Source organism: Pseudochaenichthys georgianus, chromosome 3, assembly GCF_902827115.2.
Source record: "Pseudochaenichthys georgianus chromosome 3, fPseGeo1.2, whole genome shotgun sequence".
Lineage (NCBI taxonomy): Eukaryota > Metazoa > Chordata > Actinopteri > Perciformes > Channichthyidae > Pseudochaenichthys > Pseudochaenichthys georgianus.
The window spans coordinates 22,806,693-22,813,421 of record NC_047505.1 but is presented as its reverse complement, the minus strand read 5'-3'; positions in this window follow the sequence as shown (position 1 = coordinate 22,813,421).

The following is a 6,729-nucleotide window of genomic DNA, read 5'->3' as shown; positions in this document are numbered from 1 at the left end:
CGCCAGGCTTTCAGCACCACAACACCACACTGATGAAAACAGCTGGTAAGAGTGTGAGCAATAACACCCAGAGGCTATTGAGGATTACCCCCTCCCTAAACACACTCTTCTCATTCAAAACGGCAGAAAAGCTTTAATGTGGTCGCCCAAAGTGTCAGGAGGGGGAGGGGGGAATGGGGATTTGTAAGCATGGTCACAATAACAAAGGTCACTTAGACATTGAACTTCATCTGATTGTAATCTGTGAAAAACATTGAATATGTTCATCTTAAAATATGGTCGGAAAATGAAATGGCATGATCCTATATTGGTTTCTATTTCTCTGTGCGTGAATATGTCAGAGTAAAAACATTTCCCCTCTGTGTAACAGGCGCACAATATAAATGAAACAACATAAATCTGTGTGTATTGTCATAATACCCTTGGAAGTGCTCTCTCAGCACACCGTGTGAAAGCTGAGTCATCCCTCAAAACGAGAGAGTCGCGTTTTAATTTATTTTCCCCTCACAAGGGAGGTGGGGGGTTCCGTAGTTAATGTTTCCATTGGAGTGAAAGTAGTTCAGCACATGGCAATTTTAAGAGGTTAACAGGGCATTTTTCCATGTAGCAGACATCTGCGGAATGCTAGTCCTGCTCTTGACACAGTCGTCGCCTTCGGTTCGGGAGTTGCTTGAATTTGACTTTTAATAGATGACAGAAATTATGACGAGCCTTTGATCCACCAGTGAGTCCCGACCAATCGTGCCCCGCTGATGGAAGCCATAATAAATCCCCCTGACCCCTGCTGGCCGTGCGGGCCTGCCTGCCGCTCTTGCTGTTGAAGGAGGACATTTTCAAAATATCTCCCACAATGCTCAGTTGTCTATCCAGTACAGCCTTCCAGCTTTTTCTTTTCCTGACAGGTGATTTATGTGCCGACAAACAGGGGGCTGTGCTTCATCTGCAGCTGGTAACCCTTGCAGGAACATGCAGGGTCACCCAAAGGCAGGGGACATGAGTCTTATTTTAGATATAGTTGCATAATTTCCCTTAGTTTAAGCAGGACACGTCAGCTGCTGAGGTTAAGAATTTGTTGTTTCTGATTTGGTTTCACAGTCACATTTATCATGAGCTATAACGGTTCCTGTTGTCACCGGGTCGGGTAGAGGTTAAGGTTAGGTAAGTATAGTTATGGTTTAGTTTAGGGTTACCTACTGTATATGGAAATGACTGTACACCACAAGTGATTCCCAACCTGTGGGTCAGGACCACCTAAAGAGTCCTGATGATGAATAGAATTGGAAAAATATGCATATTTATTTATTTATTTGTTCCAATTTGTTGCCATTTTTCTGTGGTTTATTTGACTTCCTCAAGTACATCAACAATTAAATAATTCTGTATGTATTTGATAACTGTCCGGAGGTATGCCAAACTTTCACATGGGTCCGAAAATAGACATTGCATCGTGTGAAGAGGTCACATGCCAAAAAGGTTACAGAGCGACTGTACATTACATCAGGAAAGCGCCACAGGTTATTCTGAAGGCAGAAATTAGCTGTGACTTTCAGACAGCTTACCGGGGGACTGGGTGTGAATAACGGAAGTGAAAAATATCTTGCTCTCATGTATAGCTGTATGAATGCTCTGCATTAAAACCTCTGCAGCCGACTCAGACACCTCAGGTCATTTTCATTCAGGCTGTTTACATTGTGTGTGTGTTTGTGTCAGGAGGGGGGGGGGGGGGGGGGGGGTTAACAGATCTAATCATGAGTCTGTAGATGGCAGCAACACTCTTGGTCAATCTGTCTCAATAAAATGGAAAAAGTCTATTGTCTTGGCGGTCAAGGGCTGCCAACTGAAATTGAAATTAATTGGGATAATCCAGCGTGTTGGAACAAATAAATCCACAGTCTTTACCAGGAACAGTTGTTTCCACCTGTGCACATATACAGGCCAAATGTACATTTTTAAGAAGCAGCCGTTAACATGCTGAAATGCAATAAAACAGAGTAACAGCGTCTACTTCACTCGAGTGATGCTGATGACTCTGGGTTAAGGATGAGCCTCATTATGCAGCAGAAGGAGCCAGATGAAATGTCAGATGTATTCTGCTCACTTGGTTAAACTGTAAATTGACTTGCAGAACATTACTGACTATGTTTTACCCAGTTATCAACAGGGTTGTTAAGCGCTAACTTCACATTTTTTGGGGAGGGGTGTAGAAGTAGTGTGCTGATTATGTAAGTCATTTACATTTCCTCCAATTTAAGAGTGACTGGGCTCAGCGAACCTAGATACTTTGAGCCTCGGTATAGCTTTCAAGCTCCCCTCTGATTAATTATGAGGAGCCGTGTGAAATAAAACCTCTCTCTGAGCTGCCTCTCAGTTCTTAAGACATGTCATTGGTGCATCTGTTGGGGGGAGAAAGAAGGAGCACCTGTCAGGATGCACATCAGGGTAAAGCTCCAGTGTGCTGACAACAGGCCTCACATGGCTCTTATCCCTCTGCATATGAATACAGTAACATCGTCCACATACGTCGCCCTGCCTGTCACTCACTTGTTCGCTCAGGCTCACAGCTGCCCAGAGCTGACTCCCTGAAGCATAGTGCCTCAACATCTGGCTCGACATCCTCCTCCTCTTCCGGGTCACATCACATTCTGCATGATTCCTGAGGTGTTCAGACCTTCTCCAAGGTGGTTTCCCCAGATGGCTTTTGATTTTCTTCCAGGGGCTGGACTGTATGTTTTGGGTTGTTAGGGTGTTGATAACTTTGTGTGGGTGTGTCCTCTGGGTTATGGTGGAGTCAAAAGAAGGTGGCCATGGCCTTGTATGTGCCAATGGAGATGAAGAAAAAAAGCAAAGGAGCCCCTTACTTGGATATACACTACTAATATTTATGCAACAGATTGTTTAGGTGTAATTTTAGAATTTTACTCAAGATCTCAAGATGGACAAGTCATGTATGAGAGACCACTAATGTGCTGACCTTTCTCAACACATGTTGTATTAATCACTCTGGACTTTTGAATCGCAATATTTATATTATTATTCTTATATATATATTTATTTTATTAATGTTATGCTGATATGGATCTATGTAATGTAAGTTCAGGAGACAACTTTTGCCATGCCAGAGAAACAAAACACTAACATGGTTTTATTTGATCTTTATGACGTAAACCTATGAAGAGTACAATGAGCTTCTTCAGCTAGAATTACACTAATTAAGCTTCTTTGCACAAGGTCAGAGAAACAACGAGTTTAATTAGAAAGGGGCAAAAATAATTAAAAGGACAATAGGGTTTTGATTTCCAAATGAAACCCAGACAGAAGAGAGGATGTGTTTGGTATGAACTTCTTCTGCAGAGATAATGTTAATTGACCATCACATTAGATTAAGCCGTCACTGCTTCAGGGCCATGAATTAAAAAGATGACATGGTTTTATTTGAAACCCTGACAGGAGGAGATTATTTAAATATTGACCTTCTGAACGCTAATTAGCTTAATGTCTTTGCGGAAGTCTGCGAAAAAAATTCAACATGTGTAAAAGGAGGTAAAGTAATTAAATAAAATGACACAATGGTTTTATCAGTACCTTAATAATTATTAAAGTTATTTATATCAAGTGGTAAAACTGCAAGACCAATCAACTTGAAACAAGTTGGAAGTAAAAGTCTAGCATTCTAAATGATACGTGGAAAAAATAAGTGGCAACTAAAAAATGCAGAATGACCTTGTCTATTACCTGTGTTTGGTAGATTAATCTATAACAAATATCATACTTGTTATCTGATTATAATTTATTTTATGTGAAATTCTAATCTGTAACATATGTAACTATTGTTTGTGAATAAATAGAATGGAGTAAGAAGTACAAAATAAATCATCACAAGCTTAAACCGGGGTCTTTTTTCATTAACTTGACATAGGAATGAAGAGGAATATAACTACACTCTATATTTTCCAGTAACAGGGCATTGCGTGCGTGCGTGTTATAGTTTTGAGGGTTTTAAATGCTGCAGTTGCTCTTGATTTATCTAATTGAGATGATCTCGCCAGTGTTGAGGGTCAGTGACTCGGACATTAATGATTCTCTAAAGTGCATAATAAAATGCTCATTGACATACTTGGATTAGACCATGGGGCGAGATAGGGATGTAGATATATTTTTAATAACTTTGCTCATGCAGGTAACATCCTAATTAAAGAAGAGCCTGCACACACAAGCTTTTGTGTGGTTTTTCAGATCAAATGTACATTTTGATTAATCTGGCCACCATGCATCACTACATAAACCATAAAACAATATCTTATATATTTCAATATATAGTTATGACATGGTAAATGATCTGTACATGACTACTTTTATTAAACTAAGTGGATACAATTATTTCATTTAGACTTGAGGACTGAGGAGCAGTGATACAGAAACCCCTCAGGGCGTCTGAATATTGGCACAATTATAAAGTCAATGTTCTGGGACATTCTCCCTGCTCAGAACAAGGGTTCCTTTTTTTCAAGAGGTAATTGCAGTGGGATTATTACATTTGTCTTTATCCTATTCAGAGTGACTTTCAGGTGATTATCCAAACCCTGCTAATTCACTGATCAATATACTTACTGTGATTACTAGCACACTGTATACTGTATGTAGGCCTACTATCAAAATATAATAAAATATGGCCCTATCAGGAGTAACAAAATATGCCTTTGAGTTTATTTAAGTGCAGCTAATTATAATCCAGGGACATAACTGTATAGGCCAATTATTCAGAAAAGGGCCATTCCGATGAATACTCATATTCTTTACTTGTTTAAACTCTTATTGCAGCATTTTTCTTGAGTATTTTATACTGTTTTAAACTTTTAGCAGTGGTGTAAAGTAATGTTTGCTACTCTACCCCATTACAGCTAGGAGGTAGTGTACTTTCACTCAACTACATCTATTTGATACATAGTTACTTGGAAGGTTTGTATTAATGATATCAAATATAAACACTTAAAGACTTTAGTTACACCTGGAGTAACACTCACATGCTTCCCTACAATAGCACAGAGTTATTCAAATTAGCTGCACCTTTACCAGCTTTGATAAGCACATTAATGCATTGATAATCTTAATCAATAAATGTAATATTATTCTGAAAGGGAAAAATGCATAACGAGTACTTATTTTTGGTACTTTGCAACCCAGTCTCACAGCATTTCGTGTTATACTGTAGTCACGAAATTAATCTATTGATTCGTGTCACCAACACGATTTCCCCATTTTTTTAAAAAGCAATGTATTTCTATTGGTAGTTATGTTTCGTGCCTGCCACCAAATAATAACAAATTAGAAGGAAAAAAGATTTAAAAAATACAGATTTCAGTATGCTGAGGCTCTGAGCCCCATTTCTTTTCCTTGTGGGATGGCAAAAAAAGTCAGACATTATACAATAATAAAAAAAAACATAATCGTGGCTTGATATTGAGTAAGAAAATTGTTTATGAACCACACAGCTTCCGGTCTTCCAAGACCCGACCGGACAAAAAGACGTGGTGCACTAGCCTACCAATAGAAATACATTGCTTTTAAAGTCGTTCTGTGTGACACAAATCAATAGATTAAATTAATTTCGTGACTATTACACAAAATGCCATGAGACTGGGTTGTACTTTAAGTATATTTTGATGCTAATAGTTGTTTTACTTGAGTAACATTTTGAATGCAGGGATTTTCCTTGTAAACAGAGTATTCCTACACTTCTCATTTAACTTAAGTTACAAGATCTGAGTACTTCTCTCCCTCCCAGCTAGAAATGTTTGGTTCTAAAAACATTCTGAGAATGTTACATTCATTGTTCTAGGAATGTTTTCAGCGGGAAGGTTTTCTTTTGGTTCACAGAACGTTCTTCTGAAAGGTAGGATAATGTTCTCTAAAAACATTCTTAAAATGTTTGGGTGATAACTTTCTTAGGATGTTTTTGATAATCTTCTTAAGATGTTTTTGATAACATTGGTTCGAACATTATGCCCTACTATTCTTAAAACGTTTTCAGCTGCAAGTTAGACTTTTTTATTAGAATGTTATTGTTTTAGAGTATGATAACATGCTTTATTGTTCCGATTTATCAGAAGTCTTTTCTTTTTTTATAAATGCGACCAGCAGCTAGTACAAGTCACTGTCGGTATCACATGTACTGGAGGAGACCCAGAATCAGACTCGGAATCAGTTGGTGAAAGTAACATTTGTTTATTAGAAAAGGGTGAGCTGGGAGTGGAGGTTGGGCTCTGGCGGCAGTGGGAAACAGTTGTTCCAGGGTGGGTAGAGAGGCCTGGCTGGTCTTGGGAATGTGGAAGGCCTTGGATTCCTCCTGGGAGAGACATAACAATGAGTGTGAGGCAAAAAGCAGGCAAAGTTGTTCAAAGAATATGCTGGTAAAAAGCTAGAGCTGCACGCAACAAACCGTTCAGCAGGCAACAAACCGTTCACGGCAACAATCCGGTAGGGGAATGAGTGCAGGCTGCAGGTTTTCATAGTGTGGCTGATGAGCAGGTTGCAGGTGTGGTTGATTGGAGATTTCTCCCAAGCGTGTCGAGCAGACCAGCAGGCAGAGAGAGAGAGAGACACACAGTAGAAACAAAACACATACAAACACTAACAGGGTTTCAGGGACGGGCAGTGACAGTCGGTCCGTTCCTCTATATGTCTGTCGGTCTCAAATCTAAAGGGTGCAATAACGATTTTTTATCCAATATG